Source organism: Dendropsophus ebraccatus, chromosome 1 (genome assembly GCF_027789765.1).
Source record: "Dendropsophus ebraccatus isolate aDenEbr1 chromosome 1, aDenEbr1.pat, whole genome shotgun sequence".
Lineage (NCBI taxonomy): Eukaryota > Metazoa > Chordata > Amphibia > Anura > Hylidae > Dendropsophus > Dendropsophus ebraccatus.
In genome coordinates this window covers 229,699,287-229,722,610 of record NC_091454.1, presented here as the reverse complement: position 1 = coordinate 229,722,610, position 23,324 = coordinate 229,699,287, and the positions used below count along the sequence as shown (strand labels likewise).

The following is a 23,324-nucleotide window of genomic DNA, read 5'->3' as shown; positions in this document are numbered from 1 at the left end:
GTTCTGTGCAGTGTGTCAGGCAGAGCTGGGAGTGTACTGTGCAGTGTATGAAGCAGAGCTGAGAGTGTACTGTGCAGCGGTTGAAGCAGAGCTGAGAGAGTGTACTGTGCAGGGTGTTAGAGCTGAGAGAGTGTTCTGTGCAGTGTATGAAGCAGAGCTGAGAGAGTGTTCTGTGCAGTGTATGAAGCAGAGCTGAGAGAGTGTTCTGTGCAGTGTATGAAGCAGAGCTGAGAGTGTACTGTGCAGCGGTTGAAGCAGAGCTGAGAGAGTGTACTGTGCAGGGTGTTAGAGCTGAGAGAGTGTTCTGTGCAGCGTATGAAGCAGAGCTGAGAGAGTGTACTGTGCAGTGTAGGAAGCAGAGCTGAGAGAGTGTACTGTGCAGTGTAGGAAGCAGAGCTGAGAGAGTGTACTGTGCAGGTAGCTGAGCTGAGAGAGTGTACTGTGTTCTGTTGTCTCCTCTCCTGTTGTTCGCTCTCTGTCCAGTCACATATAGTCTTCCTCTGCTGCATTATGGCACTCTCTTACGTCTCTGTCTCTCTAGCACTCACATTATTTCTCCTGACACTCTTTTTCTTGTTTCTATATGACACTTTATCACTGTTATTCTCTCTGGCACTCTCTTCTCTGGCTCTTTGTGGCACTCTCTTTATTTATATTACTCTCTTCTCTGGTTCTTTGTGGCACTCTGTTACCCTTCTCTCTGGCACTCTCTTCTCTGGTTCTTTGTGGCACTCTGTTACCTTTCTCTCTGGCACTCTCTTCTCTGGTTCTTTGTGACACTCTGTTACCTTTCTCTCTGGCACTCTGTTCTCTGGTTCTTTGTGACACTCTGTTACCCTTCTCTCTGGCACTCTCTTCTCTGGTTCTTTGTGACACTCTGTTACCCTTCTCTCTGGCACTCTCTTCTCTGGTTCTTTGTGACACTCTGTTACCCTTCTCTCTGGCACTCTCTTCTCTGGTTCTTTGTGGCACTCTGTTACCTTTCTCTCTGGCACTCTCTTCTCTGGTTCTTTGTGACACTCTGTTACCTTTCTCTCTGGCACTCTGTTCTCTGGTTCTTTGTGACACTCTGTTACCTTTCTCTCTGGCACTCTCTTCTCTGGTTCTTTGTGACACTCTGTTACCTTTCTCTCTGGCACTCTCTTCTCTGGTTCTTTGTGACACTCTGTTACCTTTCTCTCTGGCACTCTCTTATATATTTTCTCTGTTTACCTCATTATATCTTCATGGCTCTTTGTCTTTATGGTAGTCTCCTTTCTCTCTCTCTCTCTCTCTCTCTCTCTCTCTCTCTCTCTCGCACTCTTTATCTCCTCCTTTTGCACTCTCATACCCCTGTGATTTTTATGACTCCTTAGGCACACTTACTTTTTTCTTTTTGTATGGCGCTCTCGCACATGTCTTCTCTCTTATTGCGCTCTCCTACATGTCTTCTCTGTTATGGCTTGCTTCCCTGTTCTTTCTTGCACTCTCTTACTTCCTTGCTTCTTTATGGCACTCTCTTATTCCTCTTTTTCGATATGGCACTCTCTTACATCTCTGCTTCTTTATGGCACTCTCTTACATTTTTGTTTTCATATGGCCACCATTACTCAGGCAGCCCCTTCTTACTCCTCAGTGTATCTCTGCCAGGCGCTTCTTACTCCTTAGTGTATCACGGGCAGTCTCTTCTTACTCCTGAGTGTATCACGGGCAGTCTCTTTTTACTCCTGAGTGTATCACGGGCAGTCTCTTCTTACTCCTCAGTGTATCCCGGGCAGTCTCTTCTTACTCCTGAGTGTATCATGGGCAGTCTCTTCTTACTCCTGAGTGTATCACGGGCAGTCTCTTCTTACTCCTGAGTGTATCACGGGCAGTCTCTTCTTACTCCTCAGTGTATCCCAGGCAGTCTCTTCTTACTCCTGAGTGTATCACGGGCAGTCTCTTCTTACTCCTCAGTGTATCACAGGCAGTCTCTTCTTACTTCTCAGTGTATCACAGGCAGTCTCTTCTTACTCCTGAGTGTATCACGGGCAGTCTCTTCTTACTCCTCAGTGTATCCCAGGCAGTCTCTTCTTACTCCTCTCTGTATCCCAGGCAGTCACTTTTTACTCCTCTGATTCTAAGGCAGTCACTTTTTACTCCTCTGATTCTAAGGCTGTCTCTTCTTACGCCTCAGCCTAAAGAGACATATAGTCGTGCTGACTAAGCTGCGTGCTGAAAGTTAGAAGAGGTTCAGAAGAGCAGAGAGGAGGATGTCGAGAGAGTCCCAACCCAATATGGTACTGTGCTCTGCCGGAACTTTATAAGGAGAATACATAGAATACTTAAGAGTAGATAGAATACTTGTGTCCGTGTTTTGACTCTCTGGTCTTTGCACCACCTATTGCCCACCAGTGTCGGGCGACCCGTCCTAGAGGGTGACACAAGCCCCAGACCTTGTTACCTGGGAAGAGCAGAGTGGTCAGAGGTCTCTGATGACACCCGCGCTGCAAGATAGAGCATGTAGGCTTCTAGCACCTTTGCTCTATCTGGATCAGTTCCTTTTCTTTCAGGATACTGTCCTGCACAGTAAGACTGGTTCTCGGCGTGGGTTGGGGTCATCCATGACTTGTCCTCTCTAAGTGTGCATTCAGCACTGCATATTGTGTGGAAGGGCTGCTTTCAAGAAACAAGTGCTAAGGTGTCTCATGTGCGTCCGTTCTCTACAGAGACCAAAAAGAAGTGTCCACAGGGGACCTGGCATAAGCCAGGGCCCTACTCGGCTACTACAGGGACCGTTCTGGCTTGCATCCTTCCTCTACAACAGCCAGAGTTATGGTGCGTTTACACAGACAGATTTATCTGACAGATCTTTGAAGCCAAAACCAGGAGTAGACTATAAACAGGGATCTGGTCATAAAGGAAAGACTGGGATCTATCCTCTTTTTAAATCCATTCCTGGCTTTGGCTTCCAAAATCTGTCAGATAAATCTTTCTGTGTAAACGCACCCTAAGACTCACTAAGGTGTGGCTACACTTCGTCTCCCCATGTGACTTCCTCCTACAGCATTTGTAAGGTGTGCTCTGAGTGGGTGAGAAGAGAGTGCAAGATAAAGAGAAAGAGCTCCCATTGGTGCACAGATCCTAATGCAATAACCCTTTAGTTACATCCAGCTGTGCAATACTTAGGTACACAATATACATACTAGCAACATCTAGTGGCAGAACTTAGGTACTACTTCATTACCACTTTTACTTTAAAGTACAGACTTTTGCGAGGGGTGTACAGACAAGAAACGCCAGTGGTGGGATACCACACTACCTCTCACAATGTAGGGCTGTCTCTACCTCTCACAATGTAGGGCTGTCTCTACCTCTCACAATGTAGGGCTGTCTCTACCTCTCACAATGTAGGGCTGTCTCTACCTCTCACAATGTAGGGCTGTCTCTACCTCTCACAATGTAGGACTGTCTCTACCTCTCACAATGTAGGGCTGTCTCTACCTCTCACAATGTAGGGCTGTCTCTACCTCTCACAATGTAGGGCTGTCTCTACCTCTCACAATGTAGGGCTGTCTCTACCTTCTTACAATGTAGGGCTGTCTCTACCTTCTTACAATGTAGGGCTGTCTCTACCTCTCACAATGTAGGGCTGTCTCTACCTTCTTACAATGTAGGGCTGTCTCTACCTTCTTACAATGTAGGGCTGTCTCTACCTCTCACAATGTAGGGCTGTCTCTACCTCTCACAATGTAGGGCTGTCTCTACCTCTCACAATGTAGGGCTGTCTCTACCTCTCACAATGTAGGGCTGTCTCTACCTCTCACAATGTAGGGCTGTCTCTACCTCTCACAATATAGGGCTGTCTCTACCTCTCACAATGTAGGGCTGTCTCTACCTCTCACAATGTAGGGCTGAATCTTTTTTATGTTACTGTCTCTTTTAATGTCTTCTCTATATCTCGCTTTCTTTCTCTCTCTATAAGTTGTTTTCTTTCTGTCTCTTTTGGTTGTTGTCTCATGTTGCTCTCCCCTGCTGTCTCTCAATATCCCACTGTCTCTCAGTCCCGCTGTCTGTCGTTTTCCTGCTGTCTCTATATTACTGTCTCTCTATGTGTCTGTCTCTGTATCCTGCTGTCTCTATGTAACTTTCTCTCTCTGTATGTGGCTGGCTTTCATTCTCCTGCTGTTTCTCTATGTGGCTGTCACTGTGTATCCTTCTGCCTCTCTGTATCCGGCTGTCTCTCTGCATGTCTCTCTGTATCCTGCTGCCTTTCTATGTGGCTGCCTCTGTGTATCCTGCTGTCTCTCAATGTTGTCTCTGTGTATCCCGCTGTGTCTCGATGTGACTGTCTCTGTGTATCCTGCTGTCTCTCTGTGTCCCGCTGTCTCTCAATGGGATTGTCTCTCTGTATCCTGCTTCCTTTCTATGTGGCTGTCTCTCCATGTGACTGTCTATCTGTATCCTGCTGTCTCTTTGTGACTGTCTCTGTGTATCCCGCTGTGTCTTGATGTGACTGTCTCTCTGTGTGTTCTGCTTTCACTCAATGTGAATGTCTCTCTGTATTCGTCTGTCTCTCGATGTGACTGTCTCTCTGTATCTGGCTGTCTCTCTTTGTGTTGTGATTGTCTCCCTGTATCCGGCTGTCTCTCTATGTGATGCGACTGTCTCTCTGTATTGGGCTGTCTCTCTGTATCGGGCTGTCTCTCTGTGTGAATGTCTCTCTGTATCGGGCTGTCTCTCTCTCTGTATCGGGCTGTCTCTCTGTATCGGGCTGTCTCTCTGTATCGGGCTGTCTCTCTGTATCGGGCTGTCTCTCTCTGTATCGGGCTGTCTCTCTGTATCGGGCTGTCTCTCTGACTGTCTCTCTGTATCGGGCTGTCTCTCAGTATTGGGCTGTCTCTCTGTATCGGGCTGTCTCTGTGTGAATGTCTCTCTGTATCGGGTTGTCTCTCTGTATCGGGCTGTCTCTCTCTGTATCGGGCTGTCTCTCTCTGTATCGGGCTGTCTCTCTGTATCGGGCTGTCTCTCTGACTGTCTCTCTGTATCGGGCTGTCTCTCTGTATCCGGCTGTCTCTCTGTGTGACTGTCTCTCTCTGTATCCGGCTGTCTCTCTCTGTGTGACTGTCTCTCTGAATTGGGCTGTCTCTCTGTGTGACTGTCTCTCTGTATCGGGCTGTCTCTCTCTCTGTATCGCTCTCTCTCTCTGTATCCGGCTGTCTCTCTCTGTGTGACTGTCTCTCTCTGCATCGGGCTGTCTCTCTCTGTGTGACTGTCTCTCTGAATTGGGCTGTCTCTCTCTCTGTATCGGGCTCTCTCTCTGTATCGGGCTGTCTCTCTGTATCCGGCTGTCTCTCTCTGTGTGACTGTCTCTCTCTGTATCAGGCTGTCTCTCTCTGTGTGACTGTCTCTCTGAATTGGGCTGTCTCCCTGTGTGACTGTCTCTCTGTATATGGCTGTCTCTCTGAATTGGGCTGTCTCCCTGTGTGACTGTGACTGTCTCTCTGTATCGGGCTCTCTCTCTCTGTATCGGGCTCTCTCTCTCTGTATCGGGCTGTCTCTCTGTATCCGGCTGTCTCTCTCTGTGTGACTGTCTATCTCTGTATCCGGCTGTCTCTCTGTGTCGGGCTGTCTCTCTCTGTGTGACTGCCTCTCTTAATTGGGCTGTCTCCCTGTGTGACTGTCTCTCTGTATCTGGCTGTCTCTCTGAATTGGGCTGTCTCCCTGTGTGACTGTCTCTCTGTATCCGGCTGTCTCTCTCTGTGTGACTGTCTCTCTCTGTATCAGGCTGTCTCTCTCTGTGTGACTGTCTCTCTGAATTGGGCTGTCTCCCTGTGTGACTGTCTCTCTATATGGCTGTCTCTCTGAATTGGGCTGTCTCCCTGTGTGACTGTGACTGTCTCTCTGTATCGGGCTCTCTCTCTCTGTATCGGGCTCTCTCTCTCTGTATCGGGCTGTCTCTCTGTATCCGGCTGTCTCTCTCTGTGTGACTGTCTATCTCTGTATCCGGCTGTCTCTCTGTGTCGGGCTGTCTCTCTCTGTGTGACTGCCTCTCTTAATTGGGCTGTCTCCCTGTGTGACTGTCTCTCTGTATCTGGCTGTCTCTCTGAATTGGGCTGTCTCCCTGTGTGACTGTCTCTCTGTATCTGGCTGTCTCTCTCTGTATCGGTCTCTCTCTCTCTGTATCGGGATGTCTCTCTCTGTATCGGGATGTCTCTCTGTATCCGGCTGTCTCTCTCTGTGTGACTGTCTCTCTGTATCCGGCTGTCTCTCTCTGTGTGACTGTCTCTCTGTATCCGTCTGTCTCTCTGTATCGGGCTGTCTCTCTCTGTGTGACTGTCTCTCTCTTTATCGGGCTCTCTCTCTGTATCGGTCTCTCTCTCTGTATCTGGCTCTCTCTCTGAATTGGGCTGTCTCCCTGTGTGACTGTCTCTCTGTATCCTCCTGTCTCTTTTTATCCTGCTGTCTCTCTCTGTATCCGGCTGTCTCTCTCTGTATCGGGCTCTCTCTCTGTATCCGGCTCTCTCTCTGTATCCGGCTGTCTCTCTCTGTGTGACTGTCTCTCTCTGTATCGGGCTCTCTCTGAATTGGGCTGTCTCCCTGTGTGACTGTCTCTCTGTATCCGTCTGTCTCTCTTTATCCTGCTGTCTCTCTCTGTATCCGGCTGTCTCTCTGTATCGGGCTGTCTCTCTCTGTGTGACTGTCTCTCTGTATCGGGCTGTCTCCCTGTGTGACTGTCTCTCTGTATCTGGCTGTCTTTCTCTGTATCTGGCTGTCTCTCTCTGTATCGGGATGTCTCTCTGTATCCGGCTGTCTCTCTCTGTGTGACTGTCTCTCTGTATCCGGCTGTCTCTCTCTGTGTGACTGTCTCTCTGTATCCGGCTGTCTCTCTCTGTGTGACTGTCTCTCTCTGTATCCGGCTCTCTCTCTCTGTATCCGGCTCTCTCTCTGTATCTGGCTCTCTGAATTGGGCTGTCTCCCTGTGTGACTGTCTCTCTGTATCCTCCTGTCTCTTTTTATCCTGCTGTCTCTCTCTGTATCCGGCTGTCTCTCTCTGTGTGACTGTCTCTCTGAATTGGGCTGTCTCCCTGTGTGACTGTCTCTCTGTATCTGGCTGTCTCTCTCTGTATCGGGCTCTCTCTCTCTGTATCGGGCTCTCTCTCTCTGTATCCGTCTCTCTCTCTGTATCCGGCTGTCTCTCTCTGTGTCACTGTCTCTCTCTGTGTCACTGTCTCTCTCTGTGTGACTGTCTCTCTCTCTGAATTGGGCTGTCTCCCTGTGTGACTGTCTCTCTGTATCCGGCTGTCTCTCTTTATCCTGCTGTCTCTCTCTGTATCGGGCTGTCTCTCTGTATCGGGCTGTCTCTCTCTGTGTGACTGTCTCTCTGTATCGGGCTGTCTCTCCCCCCCCCCTCCGTGTATCACCCCCCTCTTCGCACTGTATATATTGGCAGGTTCTCAGCACCTTAGTCTTTGGCTATTAACCCTTCCTGCCTCGGTCTCCTCTCACCTCAGGGCAGTGGCGGCCGGTGGGTGACCGGGAAGGGTGGCGGCTGCGCCCGCATACTATCTGCCGGTGGGTGACCGGGGAGGGTGGTGAGGGTAGAGGCTGCGCCCGCATGCTATCTGCCGGTGGGTGACCGGGGAGGGTGGTGAGGGTGGTGGCTGCGCCTGCATGCTATCTGCCGGTGGGTGATCGGGGAGGGTGGTGAGGGTGGCGGCTGCGCCCGCATGCTATCTGCCGGTGGGTGACCGGGGAGGGTGGTGAGGGTAGAGGCTGCGCCCGCATGCTATCTGCCGGTGGGTGACCGGGGAGGGTGGTAAGGGTAGAGGCTGCGCCCGCATGCTATCTGCCGGTGGGTGACCGGGGAGGGTGGTGAGGGTGGCGGCTGCGCCCGCATGCTATCTGCCGGTGGGTGACCGGGGAGGGTGGTGAGGGTAGAGGCTGCGCCCGCATGCTATCTGCCGGTGGGTGACCGGGGAGGGTGGTGAGGGTAGAGGCTGCGCCCGCATGCTATCTGCCGGTGGGTGACCGGGGAGGGTGGTGAGGGTAGAGGCTGCGCCCGCATGCTATCTGCCGGTGGGTGACCGGGGAGGGTGGTGAGGGTAGAGGCTGCGCCCGCATGCTATCTGCCGGTGGGTGACCGGGGAGGGTGGTGAGGGTGGAGGCTGCGCCCGCATGCTATCTGCCGGTGGGTGACCGGGGAGGGTGGTGAGGGTGGCGGCTGCGCCCGCATGCTGTCTGCCGGTGGGTGACCGGGGAGGGTGGTGAGGGTGGCGGCTGCGCCCACATACTATCGGCCGGTGGGTGACCGGGGAGGGTGGTGAGGGTAGAGGCTGCGCCCGCATGCTATCTGCCGGTGGGTGACCGGGGAGGGTGGTGAGGGTGGCGGCTGCGCCCGCATGCTATCTGCCGGTGGGTGACCGGGGAGGGTGGTGAGGGTAGAGGCTGCGCCCGCATGCTATCTGCCGGTGGGTGACCGGGGAGGGTGGTGAGGGTAGAGGCTGCGCCCGCATGCTATCTGCCGGTGGGTGACCGGGGAGGGTGGTGAGGGTAGAGGCTGCGCCCGCATGCTATCTGCCGGTGGGTGACCGGGGAGGGTGGTGAGGGTAGAGGCTGCGCCCGCATGCTATCTGCCGGTGGGTGACCGGGGAGGGTGGTGAGGGTGGCGGCTGCGCCCGCATGCTGTCTGCCGGTGGGTGACCGGGGAGGGTGGTGAGGGTAGAGGCTGCGCCCGCATGCTATCGGCCGGTGACCTCTGCCCTGGTAATCTCCTAGCTGTGTGATATCACTGAGCACGCCCATCTGCACACCTGCACACAAAGGGTTACAGTCACACATGTTACACTCCATCTCCATGCCAGGAAGATCACACAGCGATCAGCTGATCACAGGAGGTGCGCTCCACGCTGCTCCACACATTAGACCTAGGGAGGTTACAGCTTCCCCCTCACACGCGGCGGCACAATCTCTTCATGGTTTCAGTAGCACAGTAAACCTGACACTTACAGCATGCGTTGCATATTCACAAGGCGGCATAGGCAGCTTAGTGGTTGCAGGGTGGACTGGTGGTGGTGATGCTTCACCAGCCCATACTCCCTGGTTGGTTGTTGGCTGTCCGCAGAGTCACTACCTACAGTGATGTTAAGGCCCTATTCCGAGGCAACAATCAGCCAACATCATTCATGTCGGCTGATCATTGAAGTCTTTTGTCTTACAACATAGCGGTGATCTGCTGCCGCCGCCCCGTGTGGTAGGAGGCATCAGACCACCGCTATATCCTATGGGCTGCCCGGACGATCAGCGATCACCCGGGCGGCCCACCCCGCAGCTTCCCCCGGACTCACCCGCTCGCTGGGGAAACAAAGAACAGCGGCTTCTACAGTCCACAGCTCTCTGCAGACTTCACCTGGTGACCCCCAGCTTATTGGTTGCAGGTGAAGCAGAGACCAGTCCACTGACAAGACTCTCTCAGGATACTATAGAGAGTCCATGGGATAGGCAGATGGCCCGGCCTCCCCCTCTATCCCTGCAGGTCCCGGCCTCCGTGTGCCGCCACACTCTGCCACTTGTGCCGGATACTTGTCAGCTGCTGCCCACACACTTCTCACTCTCTATGGCTTTCAGTCAGTCTCACAAGGTGCGAGCCTCAGCCTTCCCTCCCAGCACCTCCTGCTCCTTCTGGTGCCAAAACACAGCGCTTAATAGTCTCCATCTAGTCCCTCCTACCCGGGCACGGCAGCCATGTTACTGGGTACTCAGAGTGCTGAGTGTATGGGTCACAGCACAAATACACTATTTGCAGGAAATTACACTCCTTGTTCACCCAAAAATTTCTTTCAAATCAACGGATGCCAGAAATTTGTAAGTTACTTCTAGTAAAAAATCTCCAGTCTTCCAGTACTTATCAGCTGCTGTATGTCCTGCAGGATGGGGTGTATTCTCTTCAGTCTGACACAGTGCTCTCTGCTGCCACCTCTGTCCATGTCAGGAACTGTCCAGAGCAGGAGAGGTTTTCTATGGGGATTTGCTGCTGCTCTGGACAGTTCCTGACATGGACAGAGGTGGCAGCAGAGAGCACTGTGTCAGATTGGAGAGAATACACCACTTCCTGCAGGACATACAGTAGATGGTAAGTACTGAAAGACTGGAGATTTTTTTTTTATAGAAGTGAAGTACAAATCTCTGGCACTTTCTGAAACCAGTTGATTTGCAAGAATTTTTTTAGGTCAACAACCCCTTTAAGTGAACAATATGACATGACAGCCATCTTCTAGGTAATGGGAAAGGGTAATGTTCACCCGCCATACAAGCCCATCTGCAGGAAGGATGAGGGCATTGCTGCCAAGAAGCTAAGGGTTGTATCTCCAGAAAATGTGGACTCAGATTCTAGGTCAGGCATGAGATGGGAGCGAGAGGCTGGATAAGGACCATTATACCTGACAGTGATTGGAAGACACATATAGGATGTAAGGGGCAGCATTGTGGACTGGATGAGAGGTGCAGCACAAGAGAAGACAAGGAAATCAAAGGGAGAAATTATAATAAGGGAAAAAGATGGAAGGGGATGGAAAGAAGAAGAGATGATGGAAAGAAGAAGAAGAAGAGATGATGGAAAGAAGAAGAAGAGATGATGGAAAGAAGAAGGGATGGAAAGAAGAGGGGATGGAAAGAAGAGGAGGGTATGGAAAGAATAGGAGATGAAGGAAAGAAGAGGAGATGATGGAAAGAAGAGGAGATGATGGAAAGAAGAGGAGATGATGGAAAGGAGAAGAGATGATGGAAAGAATAGGAGATGATGGAAAGAATAGGAGATGATGGAAAGAAGAGGAGATGATGGAAAGAAGAGGAGATGATGGAAAGAAGAAGAGATGATGGAAAGAAGAAGAGATGATGGAAAGAAGAAGAGATGATGGAAAGAAGAAGAGATGATGGAAAGAAGAGGAGATGATGGAAAGAAGAGGAGATGATGGAAAGAAGAGTAGCTGATGGAAAGAAGAGGAGATGATGGAAAGAAGAGGAGATGATGGAAAGAAGAGGGGATGGAAAGAAGAGGAGGGTATGGAAAGAAGACTGAATGGAAAGGAGAGGAGATGATGGAAAGAATAGGAGATGATGGAAAGAAGAAGAGATGATGGAAAGAAGAGGAGATGATGGAAAGAAGAGGAGGGTATGGAAAGAAGACTGAATGGAAAGGAGAGGAGATGATGGAAAGAAGAGGAGATGATGGAAAGAAGAGGAGGGTATGGAAAGAAGAGGAGATGATGGAAAGAAGAGGAGATGATGGAAAGAAGAGGAGGGGATGGAAAGAAGAGGAGGGGATGGAAAGAAGAAGAGATGATGGAAAGAAGAGGACGGGATGGAAAGAAGAGGACGGGATGGAAAGAAGAGGACGGGATGGAAAGAAGAGGAGGGGATGGAAAGAAGAAGAGATGATGGAAAGAAGAGGACGGGATGGAAAGAAGAGGACGGGATGGAAAGAAGAGGAGGGGATGGAAAGAAGAAGAGATGATGGAAAGAAGAGGAGGGGATGGAAAGAAGAGGAGATGATGGAAAGAAGAGGAGATGATGGAAAGAAGAAGAGATGATGGAAAGAAGAAGAGATGATGGAAAGAAGAAGAGATGATGGAAAGAAGAGGAGGGGATGGAAAGAAGAGGAGGGGATGGAAAGAAGAGGAGGGGATGGAAAGAAGAGGAGGGGATGGAAAGAAGAAGAGATGATGGAAAGAAGAGGAGGGGATGGAAAGAAGAGGAGATGATGGAAAGAAGACGGAATGGAAAGGAGAGGAGATGATGGAAAGAAGAGGAGATGATGGAAAGAAGAGGAGATGATGGAAAGAAGAAGAGATGATGGAAAGAAGAAGAGATGATGGAAAGGAGAGGAGATGATGGAAAGGAGAGGAGATGATGGAAAGGAGAGGAGATGATGGAAAGGAGAGGAGATGATAGAAAGGAAAGAAGAGGAGATGATGGAAAGAAGAAGAGGAGGGGATGGAAAGAAGAAGAGATGATGGAAAGAAGAGGAGATGATGGAAAGGAGAGGAGGGGATGGAAAGAAGAGGAGATGATGGAAAGAAGAGGAGGAGATGGAAAGGAGAGGAGGGGATGAAAAGGAGAGGAGATGATGTAAAGAAGAAGAGGAGATGATGGAAAGAAGAGGAGGAGATGGGAAGGAGAGGAGGGGATGAAAAGAAGAAGAGGAGATGATGGAAAGAAGAAGAGGAGATGATGGAAAGAAGAAGAGGAGGGGATGGAAAGAAGAAGAGGAGATGATGGAAAGAAGAAGAGGAGATGATGGAAAGAAGAGTAGGTGATGGAAAGAAGAGGAGGGGATGGAAAGAAGAGATGATGGGAAGAAGAAGAGGAGATGATTGAAAGAAGAAGAGGAGATGATTGAAAGAAGAAGAGGAGATGATGGAAAGAAGAGAGAGGGGATGGATTGGCTGTAGAGAGAGGATGAGAACCATGATATCGGGGCCAGCACGTTAGAGGCTAGGAAGGAAGCAAGGACAGATTTTTATAGGCAGGGTTATAAATCTAGGATTATAAACTTAGATCAGAAAGTCAGCAGGGCTGAGAGAAGAGATTTAGGTTGGTGCCACCTGGGAAGAGGCATGGTAATGATGATGATGATGATGATGAGGAGGAGGAGGAGGAGGAGGTCAGGGTAAGGCTGATAACTTATTAACACAAAGCACAGAATGAAAGATGTAGCATTGTGGACTAGAGGAAAGTGGAAAGGGAGTGTCAGGTAGTGGAGGGGAGGACTCAGTGGAGGACATGGAGTATGGAGCCCTATGAAATGGGGTAACTATTGGCCAAACTGGCCCAGATCACCATGTAATAGGGATAGCCCTCAGCCAAGCATGCCCATATTATCCTGCGTAAGGGTGGGTTCACACTGAGGAATTTATCAGCGGAATTTCATCAACTGTACGCGCGGACGGACGCGCGCCTTTCCCGCATTCTGCCAAAAGAATTGACACGGCCGGCGAAAAGGCACGCGGCCGTGTGCGCATACAGCCAACGGAATTCCGCTGAATTTATCCGCGAGAATTCCTCAGTGTGAACCCACCCTAATAGGGATAGCCCTCAGCCAAGCAGGCCCATATCATCCTGTGTAATAGGGATAGCCCTCAGCCAAGCATGCCCATATCATCCTGTGTAATAGGGATAGCCCTCAGCCAAGCATGCCCATATCATCCTGTGTAATAGGGATAGCCCTCAGCCAAGCATGCCCATATCATCCTGTGTAATAGGGATAGCCCTCAGCCAAGCATGCCCATATCATCCTGTGTAATAGGGATAGCCCTCAGCCAAGCATGCCCATATCATCCTGTGTAATAGGGATAGCCCTCAGCCAAGCATGCCCATATCATCCTGTGTAATAGGGATAGCCCTCAGCCAAGCATGCCCATATCATCCTGTGTAATAGGGATAGCCCTCAGCCAAGCATGCCCATATCATCCTGTGTAATAGGGATAGCCCTCAGCCAAGCAGGCCCATATCATCCTGTGTAATAGGGATAGCCCTCAGCCAAGCAGGCCCATATCATCCTGTGTAATAGGGATAGCCCTCAGCCAAGCATGCCCATATCATCCTGTGTAATAGGGATAGCCCTCAGCCAAGCAGGCCCATATCATCCTGTGTAATAGGGATAGCCCTCAGCCAAGCATGCCCATATCATCCTGTGTAATAGGGATAGCCCTCAGCCAAGCATGCCCATATCATCCTGTGTAATAGGGATAGCCCTCAGCCAAGCAGGCTCATATCATCCTGTGTAATAGGGATAGCCCTCAGCCAAGCAGGCCCATATCATCCTGTGTAATAGAGATAGCCCTTAGCCAAGCATGCCCATATCATCCTGTGTAATAGAGAAAGCCCTCAGCCAAGCATGCCCATATCATCCTGTGTAATAGGGATAGCCCTCAGCCAAGCAGGCCCATATCATCCTGTGTAATAGGGATAGCCCTCAGCCAAGCATGCCCATATCATCCTGTGTAATAGGGATAGCCCTCAGCCAAGCAGGCCCATATCATCCTGTGTAATAGGGATAGCCCTCAGCCAAGCATGCCCATATCATCCTGTGTAATAGGGATAGCCCTCAGCCAAGCATGCCCATATCATCCTGTGTAATAGCGATAGCCCTCAGCCAAGCATGCCCATATCATCCTGTGTAATAGGGATAGCCCTCAGCCAAGCATGCCCATATCATCCTGTGTAATAGGGATAGCCCTCAGCCAAGCAGGCCCATATCATCCTGTGTAATAGGGATAGCCCTCAGCCAAGCATGCCCATATCATCCTGTGTAATAGGGATAGCCCTCAGCCAAGCAGGCCCATATCATCCTGTGTAATAGGGATAGCCCTCAGCCAAGCATGCCCATATCATCCTGTGTAATAGGGATAGCCCTCAGCCAAGCATGCCCATATCATCCTGTGTAATAGGGATAGCCCTCAGCCAAGCATGCCCATATCATCCTGTGTAATAGGGATAGCCCTCAGCCAAGCATGCCCATATCATCCTGTGTAATAGGGATAGCCCTCAGCCAAGCATGCCCATATCATCCTGTGTAATAGGGATAGCCCTCAGCCAAGCATGCCCATATCATCCTGTGTAATAGGGATAGCCCTCAGCCAAGCATGCCCATATCATCCTGTGTAATAGGGATAGCCCTCAGCCAAGCAGGCCCATATCATCCTGTGTAATAGGGATAGCCCTCAGCCAAGCAGGCCCATATCATCCTGTGTAATAGGGATAGCCCTCAGCCAAGCATGCCCATATCATCCTGTGTAATAGGGATAGCCCTCAGCCAAGCAGGCCCATATCATCCTGTGTAATAGGGATAGCCCTCAGCCAAGCATGCCCATATCATCCTGTGTAATAGGGATAGCCCTCAGCCAAGCATGCCCATATCATCCTGTGTAATAGGGATAGCCCTCAGCCAAGCAGGCTCATATCATCCTGTGTAATAGGGATAGCCCTCAGCCAAGCAGGCCCATATCATCCTGTGTAATAGAGATAGCCCTTAGCCAAGCATGCCCATATCATCCTGTGTAATAGAGAAAGCCCTCAGCCAAGCATGCCCATATCATCCTGTGTAATAGGGATAGCCCTCAGCCAAGCAGGCCCATATCATCCTGTGTAATAGGGATAGCCCTCAGCCAAGCATGCCCATATCATCCTGTGTAATAGGGATAGCCCTCAGCCAAGCAGGCCCATATCATCCTGTGTAATAGGGATAGCCCTCAGCCAAGCATGCCCATATCATCCTGTGTAATAGGGATAGCCCTCAGCCAAGCATGCCCATATCATCCTGTGTAATAGGGATAGCCCTCAGCCAAGCATGCCCATATCATCCTGTGTAATAGGGATAGCCCTCAGCCAAGCATGCCCATATCATCCTGTGTAATAGGGATAGCCCTCAGCCAAGCAGGCCCATATCATCCTGTGTAATAGGGATAGCCCTCAGCCAAGCATGCCCATATCATCCTGTGTAATAGGGATAGCCCTCAGCCAAGCAGGCCCATATCATCTTGTGTAATAGGGATAGCCCTCAGCCAAGCAGGCCCATATCATCCTGTGTAATAGGGATAGCCCTCAGCCAAGCAGGCCCATATCATCCTGTGTAATAGGGATAGCCCTCAGCCAAGCATGCCCATATCATCCTGTGTAATAGGGATAGCCCTCAGCCAAGCAGGCCCATATCATCCTGTGTAATAGGGATAGCCCTCAGCCAAGCATGCCCATATCATCCTGTGTAATAGGGATAGCCCTCAGCCAAGCATGCCCATATCATCCTGTGTAATAGGGATAGCCCTCAGCCAAGCATGCTTATATCATCCTGTGTAATAGGGATAGCCCTCAGCCAAGCATGCTTATATCATCCTGTGTAATAGGGATAGCCCTCAGCCAAGCAGGCCCATATCATCTTGTGTAATAGGGATAGCCCTCAGCCAAGCAGGCCCATATCATCCTGTGTAATAGGGATAGCCCTCAGCCAAGCATGCCCATATCATCCTGTGTAATAGGGATAGCCCTCAGCCAAGCATGCCCATATCATCCTGTGTAATAGGGATAGCCCTCAGCCAAGCAGGCCCATATCATCCTGTGTAATAGGGATAGCCCTCAGCCAAGCATGCCCATATCATCCTGTGTAATAGGGATAGCCCTCAGCCAAGCATGCCCATATCATCCTGTGTAATAGGGATAGCCCTCAGCCAAGCATGCTTATATCATCCTGTGTAATAGGGATAGCCCTCAGCCAAGCATGCTTATATCATCCTGTGTAATAGGGATAGCCCTCAGCCAAGCAGGCTCATATCATCCTGTGTAATAGGGATAGCCCTCAGCCAAGCATGCCCATATCATCCTGTGTAATAGGGATAGCCCTCAGCCAAGCATGCCCATATCATCCTGTGTAATAGGGATAGCCCTCAGCCAAGCAGGCCCATATCATCCTCAAAAGATGCGACATTTTTAGTGGTTTGATGGTTCCTGTGTACTCATGGAAAGATTATCGCTTACATTTGAATGATACAATAATGTTTTTTACCCAATAATCCTTCCGTGTGATAGGAGCCTGACAAGCGGATCCTTTTAACCCCTTCGTGCTGCAGTTTGGGCCTTAATGACCAGGCTAATTTTTCAAAATCTGACCTGTCTCACTTTATGCTCTTATAGCTCAGTGATGCTTTAACGTATGCTAGCGATTCTGAGATTGTTTTTTCGTGACATATGGCACTTTATGTTAGTGGCAAAATTTGGTCACTACTTTGTGTGTTTTTTGTGAAAAACATCAAAATATCATGAAAAACTTAAAAAATTTGCATTTTATGAACTTTGAAATTCTCTGCTTCTAAAAAAAGAAAGTCGTAGCACATAAATTAGTTACTAAATCACATTACCAATATGTCCTCTTTATTCTGCCATAATTTGGTAAACATATTTTACTTTTTTAGGGTGTTATGGGGCTTAGAAATTTATCAGCAAATTATCACATTTTTGTGAAACTGATTTTTTTAGGTACCAGTTCTTTTTTTAAATGGATTTAGAAGTCTGGTATCCTGAAAACCCCCATAAGTGACCCCATTTTGGAAACTACACACCTTAAAGAATTAATCTAGGGGTATAATGAACATTTTAACCCTACAGGGGCTGGAGGAAAGTATTCACAATTAGGCAGTAAAAAAATTGAAAATTTTAATTTTCCAATAATATATACGTTTAGATTAAAGTTTCTCATTTTCAAAAGGAATATGAGACAAAAAGCACCCCAAAATTTGTAATGCAGGTTCTCTTGAGTACAATGGTACCCCATATGTGGGCGTAAACCACTGTATGGGCACACAGCAGGGCTCAGAAGGAAGGGAGCGCCAATTAGCTTTTCCAATGCAAATTTTGCTGAAGAAGTTTCTGAGCGCCAGGTGTGTTTGCAGAGCCCCTGTAGTGTCAGCAGAGAGAAAACCCCCCATAAGTCACCCCATTTTGGAAAGTACACCCCTCAAAGAATTCATCTTGGTGTGTGGTGACCATTTTGACCCCACAGGTATTACAGGAAAGTATTCAAAAGAAGACAGTAAAAATGAAAAACTCGAATTCTTCCAATAATATGTTCGTTTAGTTTGAAATTTCTCAATTTCACGAGGAACAAGAGGAAAAAAGTACCCCAAAATTTGTAACGCAGGTTCTCCTGAGTACAATGGTACCCCATATGTGGGCATAAACCACTGCATGGGCACACAGGAGGGCTCAGAAGGGAAGGAGCGCCAATTAGCTTTTTCAATGCAGATTTTGCTGCAGAAGTTTCCGAGCGCCAGGTGCGTTTGCAGTGCCCCTGTAGTGTCCGCAGAGTAAAATCTCCCAATAAGTCACTCAATTTTAGAAAGTGCACCCCTCAAAGAATTTATTTTGGGGTGTGGTGAGCATTTTGACCCCACAGGTATTTGAGGAAAGTATTCAAAAGTAGACAGTAAAAATGAAAAACTCAATTTTTTCCAATAATATGTTCCTTTAGTTTGAAATTTCTCAATTTCTCGAGGAACAGGAGAGAAATGTCACCCCAATATATGTAAAGCAGGTTCTCCTGAGTAGAACGGTACCCCATATGTGGACATAAACCACTGCATGGGCACACAGCCGGGCTCAGAAGGAAGGGAGCGCCAATTAGCATTTTCAGTGCAGATTTTTCTGAAGAAGTTTCTGAGCGCCAGGTGCGTTTGCAGAGCCCCTGTAGTGTCAGCAGAATAGATTCCCCCCAAAAGTCACCCCATTTTGGAAAGTACACCCCTCAAAGAATTCATCTTGGGGTGTGGTGACCATTTTTACCCCACAGGTATTAGAGGAAAGTATTCAAAATTGGCCAGTAAAAATGAAAAACTCGAATTTTTCCAATAATATGTTGGTTTAGTTTGAAATTTCTCAATTTGTCGAGGAACAGGAGAGAAAACGTACCCCAAAATCTGTAACGCAGGTTCTCCTGAGTACAACGGTACCCCATATGTGGGCATAAACCACTGTATGGGCACACAGCAGGGCTCAGAAGGGAAGGAGCGCCAATTTACAGGAGCAAAACCGCAGCTAGTAATGGTTATTAGAATAGCGCAGTTACTAAAATAAAATAAAAAAAATGAGATTACAGGTAATGTGGGGTGGTTACGGACAACATGGGGTGGTCACGGGCAACCTGCTGTGGTTACGGCAACCTGGGGTGGTTACAGGCAACGTGGGGTGGTTACGGGCAACGAGGGGTGGTTATGGGCAACGTGTGGTGGTCACGGGCAACCTGCTGTGGTTACGGCAACGTGGGCTGGTTACGGGCAATCTGCTGTGCTTACAGACAATCTGGGATGGTTACGGGAAACGTGGGGTGGTTACGGGCAACCTGCAGTGCTTACAGACAATCTGGGGTGGATACGGGCAACGTGGGGTGGTTACGGGCAACCTGCAGTGCTTACAGACAATCTGGGGTGGTTACGGGCAACGTGGGGTGGTTACGGCAACCTGCAGTGCTTACTGACAATCTGGGGTGGTTACGGGCAACGTGGGGTGGCTACGGGCAATGTGGGGTGGTTACGGATAAACTGAAGTTCTTATAGGCAATCTGGGGTGGATACCTGTAATCTGGCATGGGCACCGCAATCTGGAGGGGGTCATTGGCAATTTGGGGTGGTCAGAGGCGCCGTGGCGTGGTCAGAGGCGACGTGTGGTGGTCAGAGGCGACGTGCGGTGGTCAGAGGCGACGTGCGGTGGTCAGAGGCGACGTGCGGTGGTCAGAGGTGACGTGCGGTGGTCAGAGGCATCGTGGCGTGGTCAGAGGCAACGCGCGGTGGTTACGTGCAAACTGGGGGGGGTTACATGTAATCTGGCGTGATTACGGGGAACCTGGGGGGGTTATGTGCAACCTGGAAGGGTTACAGACAATCTGGGATTGTTACTGATAAACTGAAGTGCTTATAGGTAATCTGGGGTGGGTACATGTAATTTGGGGTGGTTACGGGCAATCGGGAGGGGGTCACTGGCAACGTGCGGTGGTTACGGGCAACGTGCGGTGGTTACGGGCAACGTGCGATGGTTACGGCCAACGTGCGGTGGTTACGGGCAACGTGCGGTGGTTAGGGGTAATCTGGGGAGGGGTTAGGGGTAATTTGGGAGTAAACTGCAATTATTACTATAATAAAAAGTGTGTGTTTTATTTTTTTGTATGTTTGTCACTTTTTGTACTTTACATATTCATTTTCACTGTATTACTATGATTACTGTGATATTTTCTATCTCAGTAATCATAGTTCAGTGACAGAGCGGGACGGACCCCACACACTGCCCCAACCCCTCAGCTACCTCCGGTAGCCGGGGGGATGGGGTGGGGGCCGTCCCGGCCCCGTAGCCTTATTCTCTGCCATCGCCGTAAAAAGCTGATGGCAGCAGAATAAGGACCCTTAGTGACCGCCGTAAAAAGCCGTATCGGCGGTCACTAAGAGGTTAATGGACACCAATCCCATAGATGAACACTTGATTCCCGAGCCTTTACACAACCAGTGTGCGGGCAGCTCCGGATAGACGGTCACTTTCCTTCTATCATCCATGAGCAATGCAGGTAGGTCAGATGATCCCCAGCCCTATCGGCTGAATAGGGATCGGCCTATCTTATAGAGTCCTTGGATTGTGAAAGAGATGAGATAAGGTGTGTAAGAGGAAGAGCTCTGAGGACAAGAACAAGGGTAGAAGTCCAGCACCATGATGTGCGAGAGACTGAGAGACAGCACCGTGATGTGAGAGAGACTGAGAGACAGCACCATGATGTGCGAGAGACTGAGACAGCACCGTGATGTGCGAGAGACTGAGAGACAGCACCGTGATGTGCGAGAGACTGAGAGACAGCACCGTGATGTGCGAGAGACTGAGAGACAGCAATATGATGTGCGAGAGACTGAGAGACAGCACTGTGATGTGTGAGAGACAGCACTGTGATGTGTGAGAGACAGCACTGTGATGTGCGAGAGACTGAGAGACAGCACCATGATGTGCGACAGACTGAGAGACAGCAATATGATGTGCGAGAGACTGAGAGACAGCACCGTGATGTGCGAGAGACTGAGAGACAGCACTGTGATGTGAGAGACTGAGAGACAGCACTGTGATGTGCGAGAGACTGATAGACAACACCGTGATGTGAGAGAGACTGAGAGACAGCACTGTGATGTGAGAGAGACTGAGAGACAGCACCGTGATGTGAGAGAGATTGATAGAGACAGCACTGTGATGTGAGAGAGACTGATAGAGACAGCACCATGATGTGAGAGAGACTGAGAGACAGCACCATGATGTGAGAGAGACTGAGAGACAGCACCGTGATGTGAGAGAGACTGAGAGATAGCACCGTGATGTGAGAGAGACTGATAGAGACAACACTGTGATGTGAGAGAGACTGATAGAGACAACACTGTGATGTGAGAGAGACTTATAGAGACAACACTGTGATGTGAGAGAGACTGAGAGACAGCACCGTGATGTGAGAGAGACTGAGAGACAGCACCGTGATGTGAAAGAGACTGAGAGACAACACTGTGATGTGAGAGAGACTGAGAGACAGCACCGTGATGTGAGAGAGACTGAGAGACAGCACCGTGATGTGAAAGAGACTGATAGAGACAGCACCGTGATGTGAGAGAGACTGAGAGACAGGTCATTCACTGATCAGAGAGCACAAATCCCGACAGGTTGTAGATGAAGATAAGAGATATAGGAAGGAACATCATGGTCTGCAGTGAGAACACAGCGCTAGGTATAACAGTTAGCAGTTATGCTTAAAAGTTTACATACCCCGGCAGAATTTTTGCTTTCTTGTGCTTTTTTTTAGAGAATATGAATGATAACACAGGTCAACAGCATTCTTGGGGCCAAAGATATTTCAACGAATTTAGGGTAACTTTGGGGTGCTGATTCTGAATATGTCATCAGTTTTGCCAGATTGGCTCAAATTTTTGAGAATTTTCGTGAAATATGTAAAAAAAAAAAGACGTAATTTGCTACACGCGCATTAACTTTATTGCTATTGTCATGAATACAATAAATTTTACAAAGTAAATGTTGATTTTAGTTTATTTTAACTAGTTTTAGAAAGTAATCTTCAAAAATGAACAAGACATGAAAAAAAACTTGAGCCAATCTGGCTAAACTGATAGCATATTCAGAATCAGCACCCCCAAAATACCCCAAAATCATTAAAATATTTTGGACACCAGTAAATTTTTTTTTTTTGTTGACCTGTGTAATACAAAAACTTTCTTGTGGTCAGTGGTCGGGTGACGCCATTTATTGTCACACTACTGTGTTTTCTCTTTGTACATCATAATGACCCTGATGAAAGGTTCCCATCCCTCAGTTCCTAATCCGTGTATCCCCCCCCCCTTTAATATCAATGGCAGCTTGAAGTCTTTTGTGGTAGTTATGGATGAGGCTATTTATGTTCTCAGATGGTAAAGCCGCCCACTCTTCTTGGCAAAAAGCCTCCAGCTCCTGTTAATTCCTGGGCTGTCCTGCATGATCTGCACATTGGAGATCTCCCCAGAGTGGCTCAATGATACTGAGGTCAGGAGACTAAGATGGCCACTCCGGAACCTTCACTTTGTTCTGCTGTCGCTAATAACAGGTTGACTTGGCTGTGTGCTTTGGATCATTGTCATGTTGAAATATCCAAGTACGTCTCATGCCCAGCTCCGGGGCTGATAACCGGCTACATTCTTCTTTCCTTCAATTTTGACTAAGTTTCCTGAGCCTTTGTAGCCCACACATCCCCAAAACCTCAGCGATCCTCCCCCATGCTTTACAGTAGGAATGGTGATCCTTCCGTCATAGGCCGCACTGACACCTCTACAAATGTAATGTTTATGGTTGTGGCCAAAAAGTTTTTGGACTCATCACTCCAAATGACCTTGTTCTAGAAGTTTTGCGGCTTGTCACTGGGCTGTCTCTGTCCTCTCTGTCTCTGTCCTCTCTGTCTCTGTGCTGTTTGGCGTATGGTAGGTGAGATACTTTGTGGCATTTGCGCAGTACTGGCTTTATGCTGGCCACTCCCCCATGTAGGCTTTTTGCCAAGAAGAATGGGCGGCTTTACCATCTGAGAACATGAAGAGCCCTATTTACAACTGCGCCAAAGACTCCAAGCTGCCATTGATGTTAGAGGGGGCAATACACGGGATTAAGAACTGAGGGATGGGAACTTTTCATCAGGATCATTTGGATGGTTTTGGTTGTCATTCTGATCTAAAAAAAAAATTAGAAAATACAGTAGTGTAAGAATAAATGGCGTCATCCGACCACTAACCTGTAGGGGGGAGGGGTGTTTATGTTATTCATAGTCTTTAAAAAAAAGACAAAAAAAAACTAAAATTCTAGCGTCGTATGTAAACTTTTAAGAATTGAACAAGCAGGGGATGCAAGGTCACTTATGAGTAATGCGGGAAGTACTTACAAAGTCCATTACTTGTAGACTTCTTCCAAACCTTCTCTGTACGCTGTCAATGTCGGTCATACTGAGGACTTCCTGGTCTCTTCTCATTGTATGTCTCCTCTTCTTACCATTTCCTCAGCTTCCACAGAGGAGGATGAACCTCATCATGTCCTTCACCAGAGGGTGATATTCTGTAGGTGGTGACTCACCCGGGTGTTCACGCACCCTTCAGAAAGCCTGCTTGTTACCTGGGAACAGTGAACCAAGGCAACCTGTTCTGCTCACCGTTACAAGGCTCCAGGTCGCTATATGCTTCTCACCATGCATGGCCACCATATACATCCCGCAAGATCTCCTTGGACGCACTCCGGGCATAGCCAGCATAAGGGTAGGATTGCCTTATTACTACTGTAAT

At 49.0% G+C, this 23,324-nt stretch overlaps 1 protein-coding gene across 1 annotated transcript in view; it reads right to left on the bottom strand.

The window, feature by feature from the left end:
* Window positions 1-20,034, bottom strand: part of TSC22D4 (TSC22 domain family member 4) — a 29,495-nt gene extending 9,461 nt beyond the window's left edge. Inside the window, exons 1-2 of the mRNA XM_069950038.1 lie at window positions 19,943-20,034; window positions 16,514-16,561 (exon numbers count right to left, since the gene is read on the bottom strand). The gene's annotated coding sequence lies outside the window, so the exon portion shown is untranslated. The remainder of the gene's footprint in view (window positions 1-16,513; window positions 16,562-19,942) is intronic.
* Between the last annotated feature and the right edge of the window lie 3,290 nt (window positions 20,035-23,324).